Here is a 19,508-nt window from a genome sequence, read left to right on the forward strand (position 1 = left end):
AGACAGCAGTAGCATAGCTATAGTGGCTTACATGTGGGGTCCAGTGGCTGGGCTGACCCAGTCACATTTGACTGGTGAACACGTGAACAGTAAAAGTGGGTCCTGCATGTCATAGGCTTGTATATTTTATTTGTTTTAACCTTTAATTAGCAGCAGGGTCCACATGTCATAGACTGTTTAATAAGTAGGTTAATTAAATAGAGTTAATTAGTTTACCTAATGATTAGGTTAATCTAAACAGAATTAATTAAGTTAATTAATTAATTAGTTAATTAGTTCTTTATATTTAATTAATTTTTTTAATCCCTTTTTTTATAAAACATTCTAGGCGGTGGGGCGCCTTTGTCATAGGGCCAGTGGACCTTAGCGGGCGCGGGCGTCGGCCACAGGCGCTGGGCGCTAGCCCGTTTGGGTGCATGCCCAGGCTACCAGGGGGCGCCGGCCACGGCGGGGTGCCGGAGCAGCACGGCGAGAGGGCGGGCACGCGCAGCGCAAGGCGCGCGCGGCCAAGGACGCAGGCGCGTGCGGGAGGGGCCGCGGTGGTGCGTGGCGCGGCGACTGGAGCAGGCGACTGAAGGCGGGCGTCGGGCAGGGGCCGGCCGGCGCATGTGGGACAATGTCGGCGGCCTCCGGCAGCAGCAGAGGCTGCTGCGGCAGTGCAGGGTAGCTGCGGGAGGTAGGGACGAGGCGAGGCACGGGCGTCGGTGCGCCATGCACGCGGCCTCGAAGCCAACAGGGGAGGGGTGCACGGCGAGGACGACTCGGTCGCGGGGAGCACGTCGCAGAGGGCGCCCTGGGCGCGGTGAGCGCGTGCTCACCGCGGGCGCGCGCGTTGTCGTTCTAGCGTGCGGTGAGCGAGGCGTGAGGCGGAGAGGGGGAGAGGCCCGGGGCCTCACCAACGTTGATGGGGAGAGCGGGTGTCGAGGCTTGCTGGCGGCCGGCGGGGAAGAGGATGAGGATGTGAGGTCCGGCAAGGAGGCGGTCGAGGTGGAGGGCAAGGGCGGTGACACAACTCCGAGCGGCGGGGCGGCTCCGGCGATGTGATCCCAGGCGGCGGCGGCGGCGCGGTCGGCGCGAGGCGTGGCCGCGGCTTCCGGCGGGCGTCGCGAGGGAGGGGAGGGGCGAGGAGTCAAGGCGCCGTGGGGGGTTTCGTTCCCCGATCCGATCTGGATCGGGGAAGGGGAGAGAGATGTGGGGATCGTGGGAGGGGGAGTGGGCTACCGGTACCTAGGGTTATGGCACGAGGGGCTTAAGGGAGTGGGGATGGGGATGGGCCGGCCTGGCATGTGGTGGGCCGAGGCCCTGTGGGGGAGAAGGCCTTTCTCTTTTCTGTTTTTATTTCTTTTTTTCTATTTTTGTTTATTATTCTTTTAATGTTTTTATTTTATCTCACAATTTATTTTTGTTTGTAAAATATATGATTGACACCCAAATTTGCTTTACTAAATATACCTCTGCCACAATAACTTTGGCACCTAAATAAAATAGTTATGTAATTATTTATTATTTAAAAGTATTTATTAAATAACAGTTTTGCCATTGTTTTAATTATTATGGTGCTTTTAAATACTTTAGAGTGGTTTCTACACCAATATTTAGTATGGATTATTTGCCACATCCCGAACATTTTAGTTTTCATGTTTGAAAACTTCTATCGTTTGACATTAATTCAAATTTGAATTTGGATTGGTTCTGAACTAACGCGAGATTAGCAATAGTAATCGAGGTGAAGTGGCATCATTACCAGAGGCTTACTGTAGCTTAATTATCCGGGCGTCACATGACTCCAGGGCCAGACGCCAGGGTTCCCGGCGTCTGGACCCAGACGCCAGGGACCCTGGCGTCTGGCCCCTGGACTCCGCAAAACTTCCTTTTGCGCTTTCCAAAATCCTTGTGGGCTTTCCCCTTTGGCCCAAATAAAGTGTTCTAGTACCCAAACATTTCGGGAAACATCCGGAACCCCTTCCGGTGAATTCCGGAACCCTTCTGGAGACCAAACACTATTATCCCATATATCAAACTTTATCTCCGGATCATTCCGGAGTTCCTCATCATGTCCGTGATCTTATCTGGAACTCCGAACAACATTCGGTTACCAGCATACATAACTCATGAATACTATATCGTCAATGAACATTAAGCGTGCATACCCTACGGTTTCGAGAACTATGTAGACATGACCGAGACACTTCTCTGGTCAATAACCAATAGCGGAACTTGGATGCCCATATTGGTTCCTACATATTCTACGAAGATCTTTATCGGTCAAACCGCATAACAACATACGTTGTTCCCTTTGTCATCGGTATGTTACTTGCCAGAGATTCGATCGTCGGTATCTCAATACCTAGTTCAATCTCGTTACCGGCAAGTCTCTTTACTCGTTCCATAATGCATCATCCCGCAACTAACTCATTAGTTACATTGCTTGCAAGGCTTATAGTGATGTGCATTACCGAGAGGACCCAGAGATACCTCTCCGGCAATAGGAGTGACAAATCCTATTCTCGATTTATGCCAACTCAACGAACACCATCGGAGACACCTGTAGAGCACCTTTATAATCTGTAGGATCGAAAGTATGTCTAGAGGGGGGTGATTAGACTACTTGACCAAATAAAAACTTAACCTTTTCCCAATTTTAGTTCTTGGCAGATTTTAGCTATTGTAGGACAAGTCAAGCAATCATCACACAATTCAAGCAAGCATGCAAAGAGTATATTGGCAGCGGAAAGTAAAGCATGCAACTTGCAAGAATGTAAAGGGAAGGGTTTGGAGAATTCAAACGCAATTGGAGACACGGATGTTTTTCCCGTGGTTCGGATAGGTGGTGCTATCCTACATCCACGTTGATGGAGACTTCAACCCACGAAGGGTAACGGTTGCGCGAGTCCACGGAGGGCTCCACCCACGAAGGGTAATGGTTGCGCGAGTCCACGGAGGGCTCCACCCACGAAGGGTCCACGAAGAAGCAACCACCCACGAAGGGTCCACGAAGAAGCAACCTTGTCTATCCCACCATGGCCATCGCCCACGAAGGACTTGCCTCACTAGCGGTAGATCTTCACGAAGTAGGCGATCTCCTTGCCCTTACAAACTCCTTGGTTCAACTCCACAATCTTGTCGGAGGCTCCCAAGTGACACCTAGCCAATCTAGGAGACACCACTCTCCAAGAAGTAACAAATGGTGTGTTGATGATGTACTCCTTGCTCTTGTGCTTCAAATGATAGTCTCCCCAACACTCAACTCTCTCTCATAGGATTTGGATTTTGTGGAAAGAAGATTTGAGTGGAAAGCAACTTGGGGAAGGCTAGAGATCAAGATTCATATGGTAGGAATGGAATATCTTGGTCTCAACACATGAGTAGGTGGTTCTCTCTCAGAACATATGAGTTGGAATTGTGTATGTGTTCTGATGGCTCTCTCCATGAATGAAGAGGAGGTGGAGGGGTATATATAGCCTCCACACAAAATCCAACTGTTACACACAGTTTTCCAATCTCGGTGGGACCGAATCAACAAACTCGGTCGGACCGAAAAGGTAAACCTAGTGACCGTTAGAGATTTTCGGTGGGACTGACATGCAACTCGGTAGGACCGATATGGTTAGGGTTTGGGCATAACGTAATCTCGGTGAGACCGATTACACAAACTCGGTGAGACCGAGTTTGGTAATAAGCTAACCAGAGAGTTGGTCAGGCAAACTCGGTGGGACCGATTTGCTCTTTCGGTGAGACTGTAAAGTTACAAAAGGGAAACAAAGAGTTTACATTGCAATCTCGGTGGGACCGATTCGCTCTTTCGGTGAGACCGAAAAGTTATGAAAGGGAAACAGAGTGTTTGCAATCCCATCTCGGTGAGACCGAGATCCCTATCGGTAGAACCGAATTGCTAGGATTTGCCAGTGGCTTATGACAAGTGAAACTCGGTGGCGCCGGATAGAAAGAATCGGTAGGACCGAGTTTGGCTTAGGGTTTAGGTCATATGTGGATATGGGAAAGTAGTTGAGGGTTTTGGAGCATATCACTAAGCACATGAAGCAAGAGGCTCATTAAGCAACACCTCATCCCTCCTTGATAGTATTGGCTTTTCCTAAAGACTCAATGTGATCTTGGATCACTAAAATATAAAATGAAGAGTCTTGAGCTTTTGAGCTTGAGCCAATCCTTTGTCCTTAGCATTTTGAGGGCTCCACTTTCACATCCATGCCATGCCAATCATTAAGCTTTCCTGAAATAGTCATCTTGGAATAGCATTAGCTCAATGAGCTATATGTTGTTATGAATTACCAAAACCACTTAGGGATAGTTGCACTTTCAATCTCCCCCTTTTTGGTAATTGATGACAACATATAGATCAAAGCTTCGACAAATGATAATAAGCATGAAATATATCGTCGCTTTGAGAAGTATGTGACAAGTAAGAGCTCCCCCTAAATTTGTGCATATTTAAAATTTGCTTTGGACTGCAAATGCACAAAGAGTTAGAGTCATGGGTTACTCTTCCATGTCACATACATCTTGGTGGAGCGCTTAAAATGATAAGAATGAAATACATGCACTCATCACCAAGAATAGTGAATGATCACATAAAATAGATAAGATGATAATATTAAGCAAACATTAAGTGTAGCTTATGATCAAACACACAAAGTTAGAAAAACCACCAAATAAAACAAGAGAGAATAAAAGCAACACTCTCTCTCGAAACCTATGATCTATACATTTTCTCCCCCTTTGGCAACAAGTTACCAAAAAGTTCCTAGAAAATGCATAGTGCTAAGTCGACACTCAGGCTTGATCTTCAGGTGGTGGTGGAGTCCAGAGCACTCCAAGGACGAAGCCTTCTGTAGACGTGGTCGGAGTAGAGGCTGAAGTGGACGCTGGAGCTGGTGGAACTGAGGCTGTAGCTGGTGCAGACGTGGTGGCTCTGGGGTCAGCAACTAGCACTGCAGACGACCTCGGACCTCGTGGCACTCTGGCAAAGGCATCAGTTGTAGTCTTGCCTCTCCTCTCCTGCATGTCATCCTGGAGCTGCTCCACTGCAGTCTGAATCTCTGTCACTTTGACATCCAAGTCATAGAACTTTTGTTCCATGATCCTCTCTAAGCTTGCCTGGTTCTGAGTTAGGGTGGCTAGTCCTTGCTCAATCCCCAGGGTGGATGCAATCAAGTAACCAAGCTGCTCTTGTTTGGTTTTCAGTAAATATTCAGATGCCTCCTCTTGAGTAGGCATCTTGGCAGCTTTCTCCTTCCTCGCCTTCTCCTTCTTGGCTTGTGCTTGGGCAGATGATGGCTCATTCTCAGTCATAACCACTTGATTATCTTCAAAGTCTGGACGGATGGGCAGGTGTTCCTTGTCCAATAAGTATATGCCCGTGCCCATCTTAGAGTTGATGAGCTCCTGAATCTGTGGGGCATATCCACAACTCCTCTTCTGGTCTGCTGCTGTCCTCTTGATTGTTTCAATCATAAGGCTCATGACTTTGAATTTCTGTGGCACGTCAAAGATATGAAGCAAGTTGATCGCGTGGCCCCTGATCATCTTGTGATCTCCAGACTTGGGCAATAGGGTGTGCCTAAGAATCCAGTTGATGGTTGGCAGCCCTGACAGAAGATAGTGTATTGAGCCAAACTTGAACGTATCAAGTGCTTCATTTGGAATCTCCTTGTACATGTTTTACATTGAGTTGTGGTCCATCTTCTTCTTGGCATAAATGTCCAAGTCATTGTCATGCTCTTCTGGGGCATTAATCAGCTGAGCCCATTCAGCAACTGTAGACTGGTACCTCGTACCCTCTGACATCCATACAATCCTGCCATCTGGATAGAAATGGGTTGTGGAGTAGAACTGCATGATGAGTTCCTCGTTCCACTTTGTGAGCTTCTGCCCAACAAAGTCCTCTACTCCACATGCCTTGAAGATGTCCTGCACTCCAGGGTAGTACTCTTTGTTGTCCTTGATGTATTGCCAATCAACCCATCTCATATCACAGACAATTGGCTTCTTGTCTAGCAGCACTGTCTCATAAAAGTCTTGCTGCTCCTTGGTGTGAAACCTATAGTCAACTGCAGTCCTTCTCCTTGAAGCATACGGGTCTGCTTCTCTCCACTTCCGGAGCCCTGAATCTCTCCTGAGTTTCATATCCTCAGCCACAGGATGAGCATCGTTGTGGTCTGGGATCTTGGGCTTGAGCTTTCTAAGAACATTCTCTTCTTCTTCTTCTGCAGCTTCAGGCACTGGGGCCTTGTTCTTCTCAGTACCTAGGATGCTTCTTGTGTTCCTCTTTGGCTTTGGCTTTGGAGCTGGCTTGGCCTTGGAAGCAGCTGCCCCTGTTCTTATGGCATCACCCATCAGCTTGGGTGCCTTAGGTGCTGGTGCAGCTACCTCTTCTTCTTCCTCCTCATCTTCCATGATGGAAGCCTTGCCAAGCAATCTGGCTATAGTTTTCTTCACCCTTTCTTTCCTCTTCTTGCCTTCAGCAGCAACTGGCTCAATGGGAGTGGGCTTCTCAGTAGAAGCTCTGGCCTTTAACATAGGCTGCCTGCCTGCTGGCCTTTTGATCTTCATCCCTGGTTTTATGCCCTGTGCTGGCTCAACTCTCTTGGAAGTTGCTTCCTCTTCTGCCACAAAATCCTCATCTTCTGAGTCTGAGGTTCTCTTCTTTCTCTATCTTGTGGCAGCTTTAGGCAGATTGCTAGGGGTGCTCCTGCTGCCATCATCTGAGGAACTTGAGGGACTAGTGCCCTCACTCATCTGCACTTGCTGCTCTGACAAGTTCTGGCTATCACTTTGGTCTGACTTGATGCAAACTCTGACTGCTGACCCTGTGAATAGGTTATAGATGAGTAGAGTGGATAAGCATCACAAAATGCAGAGATTTTTGCAAAAGAATAATTCAAAAACTTAGTTTTAGTTCCCCACTGAAAGCATCTCGGATCTACCGATTTCTAAACTCAGTGATACCGAAGCAGTTTTGGCACCTAAACTAGTGAGCTCGGTCAGACCGAGTCACAGTTTGGTGGCACCGAGACTGCTAGGGTTTCACAGAGTTCCAAAATCGGTCACACCGATAAGTAATTCTCGGTCAGACCGAGTCTCACTTGTGCAATGGCATAAGCCAAATCGGTGGGACCGAGTTTTTCATCTCGGTGGGTCCGAGATGGTTTCGGCGGAAACCTAACCCTAAAATTTTCGAATTAAACCTAATCTACGAGTTCATTGACTGGATAGAAGTTTAACAAACGTGGCAAGAATCATGATGATCACAATGTGCTAAGAATCGGATTGGGGAATAGCACAAAGATCGAGTCCATACCCTAGTTCGGCGGAGACTCGCTATGGCGGCAACGGCGGGGTTGAATTTCTGTTGACGGGGACGGAGACCAGCGACTGGAGGCGGCTAGCGGAGAGGAGACGATCTGGAGACCAAGTTGGCAGAGCAGGCTATCGCGCGGGCGAAGGGGTTCGGAGAAATTTCCAAAAAAATTCCCGTGACTGTATATAGCCCGACCCTGTCGGTGTGACCGAGTGGAACAACTCGGTGGCACCGAGATGCAAAACTGTATACAGTTGTTGCAACTCGGTGTGACCGAATGGTTCAAATCGGTTGCACCGAGATCGAAAACCTAGATCAACTTAATGATCTCGGTAGGACCGAAAGCAGGGTATCGGTTAGACCGAGAATCATAAAGAGGTTTTGGAAGTTTAAGTCTATGATGAATCGGGGACTCCGAGCGCTCCTCACACAGAGTGGTTCGAATCTGACTTGATCAAATTTTGTGATGCAGCATGAATAGAGTTTGAGACGAGAAAAGCATAGATAGCTAGAGGAGGTTCTTAGGCATTCTTGTCCATCCACTTGGCAAAAGGAAATAAAACCAAACAATCAAAACAACAAGTGGATGTCCTCGAATGAGTAAAATATGCAACCAGCATGCTCACACAATAAGATGGCAAATGAAATATGTGACAAGGCATGCACAACCAATTCTAGCATCTATCAAGAAATTTGCGATGACAAGGTCATTTATATATGAGTATATTGACTTAGGAGTCAAGTGAGAACACTTGATCATAGGTCATACTCATCGTTTAAGCTCAAGTGGGGTTACCACTTTTACATAAAGCATTGTTGTGTTCACATCTTTAGAGTTGCTTTAGTTCAAGTCTTAGAGTAAAGCTCCCCCTAGATGTGATATCCCCCCTTAGAGGGATGAACTAACCTCGGGTTTTGTCGATGATGACTTCATGTAGATGTTGAAGATGTGGATGCTCAATGTTGATGTAGATCACTTGGAGCTATCCATTTGAGTGAATTGCACTTTCAATACCTACATGGGTTAGTCCCACAAGGAACAAACAAGGATATCCATAGACATAGAGTGATGCACACACAAGATGATGTCCATGAAAACTTTTAGGTTACCTTGTCCCTTGTCTTACCAACAACAGGGTTTGTGACTCCTTGAACTAGTGCAAGATGTGGAAGTTGATTGCACTTGTTCTTGCCAAAATGATAAGAGTGAAGTATGTTGGCGGAGTCACCCTCAAGAACTCTCTAGTTCTTCTTCTTTTGGATCCACGCCATCTTGATGGGAATCCTTGGAGTTGTAGTCGTACTTGATGAAGTGGAACTTGAAGTAGTCTTGGGAATCCACTTGACTAAGGTCTTAGGAGCTTCTTCAAATGCATCAATTTCCTCTTGAAGCTTGTCCTTGCCTTTTTGCTTGTAGTCTTGTGGTGGAAGATCATCTTGAGCTTGTGTCCCCTTGAAAGAAGTATCATACTTCTCTTGTTGAGGAACAAACTTTGTCTTGGGGTATTGATCTTCTTCCCACTCAACTCCATTGGCATTGAACTTTCGTTCAAAACCAACACCTTGATTCTTCCGGTGCATTCCTTGCTTGCGCACAATTTCCTCGAATTGCTTGCTCCCGGCAAGGCTTTTGTACACTCCTTTCTCTATAATTCCCTTCAATAAGCTATTTTCTTGCTCAAGTGTAACTTGGCTAAGAGAATCATTGGTGGAATCAAGAGAACTACTAGAAGCAACAATATTGGATTTAGCATGATCATTGTTACTGCTAGAGGAAGAATCTTTCTTGTTCTTGTTACTAGACTTGACTTGAGGCATGTAAGTGGATAAGAGTAAACGCTTGGCAATGTAAGAAGAAATTTTCTTGCGGAGATCATCATTGATTGCTTTTAAGAACTCATGCTCTTGCTCAAGATTGAGCTTTTCAAAGCGTAATTTCTCATGAGCTCTTAAAAGTTCTCGATGATCTTCAAAGATAGTTTCATGAGCTAACTTAAGAGTGTTTAGTTCTTTAGTTAGAGCCTCAATCTTCTCCTTATCATTGTCATTCGTTTTATCTTGATTAGCATGATTAATTGACGTTTCATCATAGTATTCATCACTAGAGTTGTCAACAAGCAAATCATCACCTAACAAGTCATCTTCATCACTATTGAAATCAACATACTCGGGGTGTGTTACCTTAGGACCTTTGGCCATGAAGCATCTTCCAATTCCTTCATTTGGTGAGTCAAATATGTCGTAGGAGTTGGTTGACACAAGTGCTAGACTGGCAACACCTTCATCTTGAGTATCTTCGGAGTCGGAGTGATAACTTCTCTCGGAGTGGCTGTCGGAGTCGGAGCCGGATACCCATTCACCAACATGAGCTTGATGTCTTTGTTTTGTGTAGCTCCTTGATGATTTTTCCTTCCTTTCCGAATCCTTGCTTCTCCGTGAGTATCTTCGTTCATAACGATCATATCTACTCCTTCTCTCTCTTGGTGGTGATTCTTTGCTTCTTCTTTTTGGAGAATCTTCTCTTCTCCTGTAGGGAGCCATACACTCATTGGAATAGTGTCCGGGTCTTCCACAACTGTATCAGTTTTGCTCTCGACTAGAAGATCTTTTGTCATTGTAGGACCTTGACTTGAAGCTTCTATCTTTGCTTCTACTCTTGTAGAACTTGTTGAAGTTCTTCACCATTAAGCTCAATTCTTCATTGAAGTTTTGTTTCTCACTTGATGATGTAGGGGCTTCACATGAGGCTTTGTAGGCACCACTTGATTTGTTGTGAAGTTCCTCTTTATCCTTAAGTGACATCTCATGAGCAACAATTCTTCCAATCACCTCCGTTGGCTTGAGATCTTTGTAATTGGGCATCATTAGGATCAATGTGCACATGGTATCATATTTTTCATCCAAGGCTCTTAGAATCTTCTTGATGATGAATCTATCGGTCATCTCTTCACTTCCTAAGCCGGCAATCTCATTTGTGATGAGAGCAAGCCTAGAGTACATTTCAGCGACACCTTCACCATCCTTCATTTTGAACTTGTCAAGTTGACTTTGAAGCACATCCAACTTGGATTCCTTGACGGAGTCGGTACCTTCATGCATATCAATCAAAGTGTCCCAAATTTCCTTTGCATTCTCAAGACGGCTGATTTTGTTGAATTCTTCGGGGCACAATCCGTTGAAGAGAATATCACAAGCTTGAGCATTGTATTGCAACATCTTCAACTCATCCGCGGTAGCTTCACGGTTTGGTTCTTTCCCATCAAAGAAGTCACCTTGCAAACCAACACACACAATAGCCCAAACGGTGGGGTTATGTCCAAGAATATGCATTTTCATTTTATGCTTCCAACTAGCAAAATTAGTACCATCAAAGTAAGGACCTCTACGGTGATAATTTCCCTCGCTAGACGCCATACTCTCCTAGGTTGTGAAACCAAGGCTATGACCACCAAAAGCTATGGAGATCAAAGCAAATGGAGACCAAAGCTCTGATACCACTTGTAGGATCGAAAGTATGTCTAGAGGGGGGGTGATTAGACTACTTGACCAAATAAAAACTTAACCTTTTCCCAATTTTAGTTCTTGGCAGATTTTAGCTATTGTAGGACAAGTCAAGCAATCATCACACAATTCAAGCAAGCATGCAAAGAGTATATTGGCAGCGGAAAGTAAAGCATGCAACTTGCAAGAATGTAAAGGGAAGGGTTTGGATAATTCAAACACAATTGGAGACACGGATGTTTTTCCCGTGGTTCGGATAGGTGGTGCTATCCTACATCCACGTTGATGGAGACTTCAACCCAGGAAGGGTAACGGTTGCGCGAGTCCACGGAGGGCTCCACCCACGAAGGGTAATGGTTGTGCGAGTCCACGGAGGGCTCCACCCACAAAGGGTCCACGAAGAAGCAACCACCCACGAAGGGTCCACGAAGAAGCGACCTTGTCTATCCCACCATGGCCATCGCCCACGAAGGACTTGCCTCACTAGCGGTAGATCTTCACGAAGTAGGCGATCTCCTTGCCCTTACAAACTCCTTGGTTCAACTCCACAATCTTGTTGGAGGCTCCCAAGTGACACCTAGCCAATCTAGGAGACACCACTCTCCAAGAAGTAACAAATGGTCTGTTGATGATGAACTCCTTGCTCTTGTGCTTCAAATGATAGTCTCCCAAACACTCAACTCTCTCTCATAGGATTTGGATTTTGTGGAAAGAAGATTTGAGTGGAAAGCAACTTGGGGAAGGCTAGAGATCAAGATTCATATGGTAGGAATGGAATATCTTGGTCTCAACACATGAGTAGGTGGTTCTCTCTCAGAACATATGAGTTGGAATTGTGTATGTGTTCTGATGGCTCTCTCCACTAATGAAGAGGAGGTGGAGGGGTATATATAGCCTCCACACAAAATCCAACCGTTACACATAGTTTTCCAATCTCGGTGGGACCGAATCAACAAACTCGGTCGGACCGAAAAGGTAAACCTAGTGACCGTTAGAGATTTTCGGTGGGACTGACATGCAACTCGGTAGGACCGATATGGTTAGGGTTTGGGCATAACGTAATCTCGGTGAGACCGATTACACAAACTCGGTGAGACCGAGTTTGGTAATAAGCTAACCAGAGAGTTGGTCAGGCAAACTCGATGGGACCGATTTGCTCTTTCGGTGAGATCGAAAAGTTACAAAAGGGAAAAAAAGTTTACATTGCAATCTCGGTGGGACCGATTCGCTATTTCGGTGAGACCGAAAGGTTACGAAAGGGAAACAAAGAGTTTGCAATCCCATCTCGGTGAGACCAAGATCCCTATCGGTAGAACCGAATTGCTAGGGTTTGCCAGTGGCTTATGACAAGTGAAACTCGGTGGCGCCGGATAGAAAGAATCGGTAGGACCGAGTTTGGCTTAGGGTTTAGGTCATATGTGGATATGGGAAAGTAGTTGAGGGTTTTGGAGCATATCACTAAGCACATGAAGCAAGAGGCTCATTAAGCAACACCTCATCCCTCCTTGATAGTATTGGCTTTTCCTAAAGACTCAATGTGATCTTGGATCACTAAAATATAAAATGAAGAGTCTTGAGCTTTTGAGCTTGAGCCAATCCTTTGTCCTTAGCATTTTGAGGGTTCCACTTTCACATCCATGCCATGCCAATCATTGAGCTTTCCTGAAATAGTCATCTTGGAATAGCATTAGCTCAATGAGCTATTTGTTGTTATGAATTACCAAAACCACTTAGGGATAGTTGCACTTTCGTAATCACCCAGTTACGTTGTGACATTTGGTAGCACATAAAGTGTTCTTCCGGTAATCGGGAGTTGCATAATCTCATAGTCATAGGAACATGTATAAGTCATGAATAAAGCAATAGCAGTAAACTAAATGATCAAGTACTAAGATATCGGAATGGGTCATGTCAATCACATCATTTTCCTAATAATGTGATCCTGTTAATCAAATGACAACTCATGTCTATGGCTAGGAAACTCAACCATCTTTGATCAACGAGCTAGTCAAGTAGAGGCATACTAGTGACACTATGTTTGTATATGTATTCACACATGTATTGTGTTTCCGGTTAATACAATTCTAGCATGAATAATAAACATTTATCATGATGTGAGGAAATAAATAATAACTTTATTATTGCCTCTAGGGCATATTTCCTTCAGTGTCTTCGTCTGTGGAGTCGGTTTCCGTGCTAGTGTCCTCGCCGGGGTACTTCCTCCCCTCTTCAGCTCGAGCGCACCTATCAGCCAGAACATAAAGTTCAGCCAGATCTTTGACCTTGTTCATCACCATCTCTTCACACATCTTGCGGTTGCGTACATTCTGATGGAATGCACCGATCACGGCGGCGGGACAAATATTTGGGATGTTGTATTGCACCCGGCTGAACCTCTGTATGTACTTGCGCAGGGTTTCACCTTCCTTCTGGGGGATGATATGCAAATCTCTTGCCTGGCCATGAGCTTGGTGGCCTCCAGTGAAGGCGCCAACGAACTCATGGCACAAGTCCGACCAAGAAGAAATGGAATCCGGCGGCAAGTGCATCAACCATGACATAACATTGGGTTTAAGTGCCAATGGGAAGTAATGGGCAAGCACCTTGTCGTGGCGAGCTCCAGCAGCTTGCATCGCGACGGTGTAGATGCTGAGGAACTCTGACGGGTGGGTCTTTCTGTTGTACTTTTCGCCAACGTCTGGCTTGAACGTGAGGTGGGAGGGCCACTGGAACTGCCGCAGCTCACGGGTAAAGGCTGGGCAACCCACCTCGTAGGGTAGGTCTCCAGACACCCCCGGTGCTAGGTGGTCCATAGTGGGCCCCGCCCGCCTATCTGACTGGTGGCGTGCATCATGCCGGTGCTCGATGGTGGTTCGATCGTCTTCACGGGCGCGCTCCCAAAGAACTTGGTGCTGATCGCGGTTGGTCCGTGGCTCAGATGACGCTATGGAAATGTTTCACAAGCGTCGTCACGACGGATCGACACCCGCGGTGGCTGGCGTGGAGGAGGAGAGTGCACCGTGGCCGCAACACCCCCGATCCTTCAACCACTGGCATGCGGAGCTCGACGGAGCACCGACCTGAGGGCCCCACCGGTCGTGGCTCATCTTTGTTGGCAACACCGACGAGGCTTCGGATGGTGGCTCTCCACTCGTCGGGCTTTTCCATGGCAAGAGGAAAGTCGAGGAGCAACTACGCGCGTGCCAAAGCTTCTGCTGGCGTGGGTGGTGGCGAAAGCTGGGTGGACCGTAACGCGCTCCGACTTCTAACCATGTTAGAAGGAGCTCTATCACGTCCAGGTGGCTATACGTCGTTTTCGCCAGCGCCTTGGTGCGCGTGTTGGCGTTCTACATCCCGTGAATGATGCACAGGACTCTTCCCATGACGGTGCCTAGGGTCACCAGCGTGGTGACACTGCTCGTCATGCACAACCTGGGAAGAGCGCATCGGGGGCGCCGGCGTAGGCACCTCAGAAGTCGTTGCGCCGCCCGTGGGTGGCACGACGCCGCCCCTGGAGGGCCCCGCGCCGCCAGCGGGGGGCCTAGCTCCATCTTTGGATTTGGTGGCATGTGGCCCGTCGTCTCACGCACGAACGACGCCACTCGCCAGGCTTTGGCTGCCAGAACTATGCGGGAGTTCACGGGCCACGCCTCGGCTTCCGTCCGTGACCTCCCCACCACTCGCCCGTACTGGTACGGGCCGTTCGGCCCCCGACAAACCGATCACCGTGATCGTCTTCTTCTTGGGAGCCATGGAGATGAAGAACTGCTAAACTAACTGCTAGACCAGATTTTCACAACTGCGCACCCCCTACCTGCTACGCCAGAGATGTCGGTGAGAAACGACACCTATGGGGTCACTAGGATCCCTTCTACGGTTGGCGGGCGCGGGGTTGTGCAAAGAGCGGGTCTGGCGGTCAGCACGCAAATCCTTTACCCAGGTTCGGGCCGCGGAGACGCGTAAAACCCTAGTCCTGCTTTGATGTATATTTGAGTGTTCTTGTGGTCTTGAACTAGCTATGATGCCTGTCTAGTCCAAAAGATCTGAATCCCCCTCCAGTACGCGTCGGGCCTCCTTTTATAGACAAAAGGGGTCACCACAGTGGCACATGGGAGGTGGAAAGGTGTACAGTGGCTAAGTCTATCCTCTGGCATCATCGGACAAACGCATTTAATGCGCTGCCGACGTGCCCCTCTTGCTTTATTGGGGATGGCAAAGAAGCTCGTCCCAGCTGTCGCCGCCTCGCCTGGCTCCGACGCGCGTCCAAGCTGACGAGGCATTGTAGCGCCATGTTGGTTGGCTGCTGGGCTGGCGCAGTGGTGGAACCTTCACAAAGATCTACATATCGTCACGCAGGTTCTTTTTGAGATGGTGTGGAGGCCGCGCGCTGCCACGCAGACACCTGCTCAGCTGGTTGAGCTGGCAGCTGCATGGGAGCGGTGGTGGAGTCTTGGCAGGCGTGGGCCTGGCTGCGGCTCCGCAGGTGTCTTCGGCAAGGGCCTTTCCGGGGGCCCGACAAGGGTCTTGCCACGGCACCGCGGTCGTTCTCGGCAAGGACCTTGCCGGGGGTCTCGTGGATTTCCTTGGCAAGGATTTCGCCAAGGATCATTGTCTTCTGGTTCTCATCTGATCTTGCGTATTTATGACCTCTACAAAGATCTGCATGCCACCACGGAGGTGCCTCTCGAGCCTTGGTTCCAATGTGGTTGATGGTGTCGAAAACCCTTGGGCTCAAGGGTGGCGCGCTCTGCTGGTGTCAGGCAAGTTGCCCCGGCAAGGATCTTGCCGGGGTTGCAGAAGCCACCCCGGCAAGAGTCTTGCCGGGGGGGTCCACCTCGCCCTCTTGCTCTCTTTGCGCTTCTGGCCTTGGTGTTGCTCTGGCTATCTTGTGCTCCGGCATCCCTCCTCTGCCCTGCTCAGTGTAGCCGTGGGCGCGGCTCTGACTTCCCGTGCATAAGTAAAGGGGTGCAAAAGGAGAACCCCTACTTTTGTAAACCGACACAATAGCAATCTCAACATAACGAGAGGTTAACATGAAAATTTCTACAACCATATTTCCCTCTGTCAAAATAATTACATGTAGGGTCATAATAAAATTTAACAATATAGCTATCATATAAAATATTCTCTTCGTGATCCACATGCATAAGAGTTTTATAATCTTCCAAGATAGTGGGATTAACATCAACTAAAGTCATGACCTCTCCGAACCCACTTTTATCAAAAATTTCATAAGATTGAACACTCTCCAAATATGTGGTATTATTTTTACCTAGAGTTGACACTCTTCCGAACCCACTTTCAATATTATTGCAAACATATTCATCATGAGGCTTAAGTAAACTATCAAGATCATAAGAATCATCATCACGCCAATCATGATCATTGCAATAAGTAGCGGCCATAACAAAACAAGCATCCCCAAGCATGGGGTTTTCCATATCATTGACATTAACAGAGTTTATAGTAATATTATTGCAATCATGCTTTTGATTGAAGGAGCTATCATGAACCACTTTATAAATTTCTTCTTTTAACACTTCATCACAATTTTCAGGTTCACGAATATCAAGCAAAACTTCATAAAGATAATCTAGCGAACTCAATTCACTAGCAATTAGTTCATGATAATTGGATCTTTTAAAAATATTAGCAAGTGGATGAGGATCCATATCAATAGATTTTTAGCAAGCAAAGATGCAAGCATATAGAAGGCAAATGGCAAGACAAGCAAACAAGAGATCTGACGAGAAAAAGGCGAACAAAAAAGAAGGAAAATAAAACGACAAATTTTTGTGAAGTGGGGGAGAGGAAAACGAGAGGAAAATGGCAAATAATGTAAATTGCGAGGAGATGAGATTTGTGATTAGGAACCTGGTATATGTTGATGATGTCTCCCCGGCATTGGCGCCAGAAATTCCTTTTGATGCAGCTTGAAGCTACGTCGGTATTTCCCCAAAGAGGAAGGGATGATGCAGCACAGCGACAGTAGGTATTTCCCTCAGTGATGAAATCAAGGTTATCAAACCAGTAGGAGAACCGAGCAACAACACATAAACGGCACCTGCACACAAATAACAAATACTCGCAAACCGACATATTAAAGGGGTTACCAATCCCCTTCGGGTAACGACGCCAGAAATTGGCAAACGGGCGTGAATAAATTGTAGTAGATTGATAGATCAAAAGCCAAAATAAAATAAATAAGAATAAATTGCAGCAATGTATTTTTGTATTTTTGGTTTAATAGATCTAAAAATACAAGCAAAGGAAAATAGATCGCAAAGGCAAATAATATGAGAAAGAGACCCGAGGCCGTAGGTTTGACTAGTGGCTTCTCTCGAGAAAAATAGCAAACAGTGGGTAACCGAATTATTGTTGAGCAATTGATAGAACTTCAAATAATCAGGACGATATCCAGGCAATGATCATTATATAGGCATCACGTCCAAGATTAGTAGACCGACTCCTGCCCGCATCTACTACTATTACTCCACACATCGACCACTATCCAGCATGCATCTAGTGTATTAAGTTCATGGAGAAACAGAGTAATGCAATAAGAATGATGACATGATGTAGACAAGATCTATTTATGTAGAAATAGACCCCATCATTTTATCCTTAGTAGCAACGATACATACGTGTCGGTTCCCCTTCTGTCACTAGGATCAAGCACCATAAGATCGAACCCACTACAAAGCACCTCTTCCCATTACAAGATAAATAGATCAAGTTGGCTAAACAAAACCCAAATACCGGAGAAGAAATACGAGGCTATAAGCAATCATGCATATAAGAGATCAAAGAAACTCAAATAACTTTCATGGATAAAAAGACATAGATTTGATCATAAACTCAAAGTTCATCGGATCCCAACAAACACACCGCAAAAGATTTACATCACATGGCTCTCTGTCAGATTCGGGGTTTTGCAGACCCTTGAGAGGTTCGAACACTAGGTGCGTGCGAAGAACTCGTCCTCCCCAACCTGCCTGCTCGTTGAACCTATGGCCTAGCTCGACGGACCCAATGAACAAGAGACACATCAGTTTACCAGGTTCGGGCCACCTTGCGGTGTAAAACCCTACTCCTGGTTTGTGGTGGATTGGCCTCGAGGGGCTATGGATGAACTAGTACAATGGATGAACAGCCTCAGGAGGTGAGGTGTTCTTGGGCTCGATGAGCTAGTGAGGAGGTCAGGGTGGAATGGATTTGATCCCCTCTATGGTGGTGGCTAGGTCCTATTTATACTGGCCTTGGTCCTCTTCTCGAATGTAGGCGGGAAGGGATCCCAGAACGGCCAAATTCAAAGGGAGACAACTAGTACAAGTTATCTTGACAAAAGTAGTCTTCGCCTGCAAAAGCCTCTGGTGGTGACGCTGCAGTGGGCTCCGTGATGACCTCCGTCCTGCCGTCCTGGCGGTCTTGGTCTTGTTGCACCGAAATGGAAACCTTTGCTTGACGCCTCGAGACTCTGCGCCTGTGCTTGCCTCCTTAGCACAAAAGAGGAAACCGGTACACTACACCCACTGGTGCCCGCTTGGCCTTGGTCGTCATGGCTCACGTCATGTGAACCTCGCGAGGTGCACCTTGCATTGATATCTCCGCTCCTCGGGAGCCAGCCTGGTGAGGCTGCCCCCTAGGAAGGTCTTGGTGTCATCCGCCTCGCGAGGCTTGGCCCCTCGCGGGGGGTCTTGGGTTGTTATTGTTGAAGCTGGGCCGTACCAGGTCATTGATGGAGCCACGCCGTGGGCCGCAGGAAGGCAAGTCTGGGTACCCCCGTTCCCAGGACGCCAACAATAGCCCCCGGGCCCAACGCGCGCTCGAACTTGGCTTCGAGGCAAAGCCAAAGGGCAAGTGCGGAGCGTCGCGGGCCCTAACCGCCTGTGGCCTTGGTTGACGCGTGGCAATTGATGGGACGTGGGTGCCCCCACTTCCCCATGCAGCCTTGATATTCGCCTGGCTCGGCGGCCGCCATTGCCTAATGCAGCCCCGCCTTCATTGCTTGTCGTGCTCCTCCTTGGCTCCTTCGTCTTCCCGAAAAACAGCGGCTTCCTTCCCGGATCCGACGCCGGCGCTGGTCCTCCCCTGCTGCTATGGCGCCGCGGTTGAAGAAGAAGAGGAAAGCCGGCGCATTGGTCGAACCTCCGCCAGCCTTCGAGCCCTCCCTCGAGCGGTCGATGGTGGTCAATCAAGAAGGGCTGGACAAGATTCGTCCGGTGCTCGCCAGCAATTCCAATGAGTGGAAGTCGGCGGTGGCTTGGCCCGCCTCCCGGACCATGGTCGACATGACAGCCACTGAAATTCCCCTTCATCTTCACGCCTCTTGGCTGGCCTGATCCCCCCTTTCTCTGATTTCTTCAACACCATACTCTCGCATTACCAAGTCCACGCGCTGCATCTGGATCCTCAATCCATCATTCTCCTTGCCGTCTTTGCCTTTGTCTGTGAGGCCATGGTGGGCATCGCCCCTTCCGTGGCCTTGTTTCGCCATTTCTTCTCACTTCACCTGGTCGATGCCCGCCAGCGCTCGGGGTGCGTTGCCTTCCAGGCTGTGGTGGCGATAGCCGGCTCGAGCATTGATTTCGAGCTCTTGCCAGCTATAAGTGGATTCCAGAAGCGGTGGGTGTTCCTGGATATTGGCGTGCTCAACTCCCTGCTTACGCTTCCACGGGTGTCGGCCGTA

This window comes from Triticum dicoccoides, chromosome 5A (assembly GCF_002162155.2).
Source record: "Triticum dicoccoides isolate Atlit2015 ecotype Zavitan chromosome 5A, WEW_v2.0, whole genome shotgun sequence".
In the NCBI taxonomy this organism is placed as follows: Eukaryota; Viridiplantae; Streptophyta; class Magnoliopsida; order Poales; family Poaceae; genus Triticum; species Triticum dicoccoides.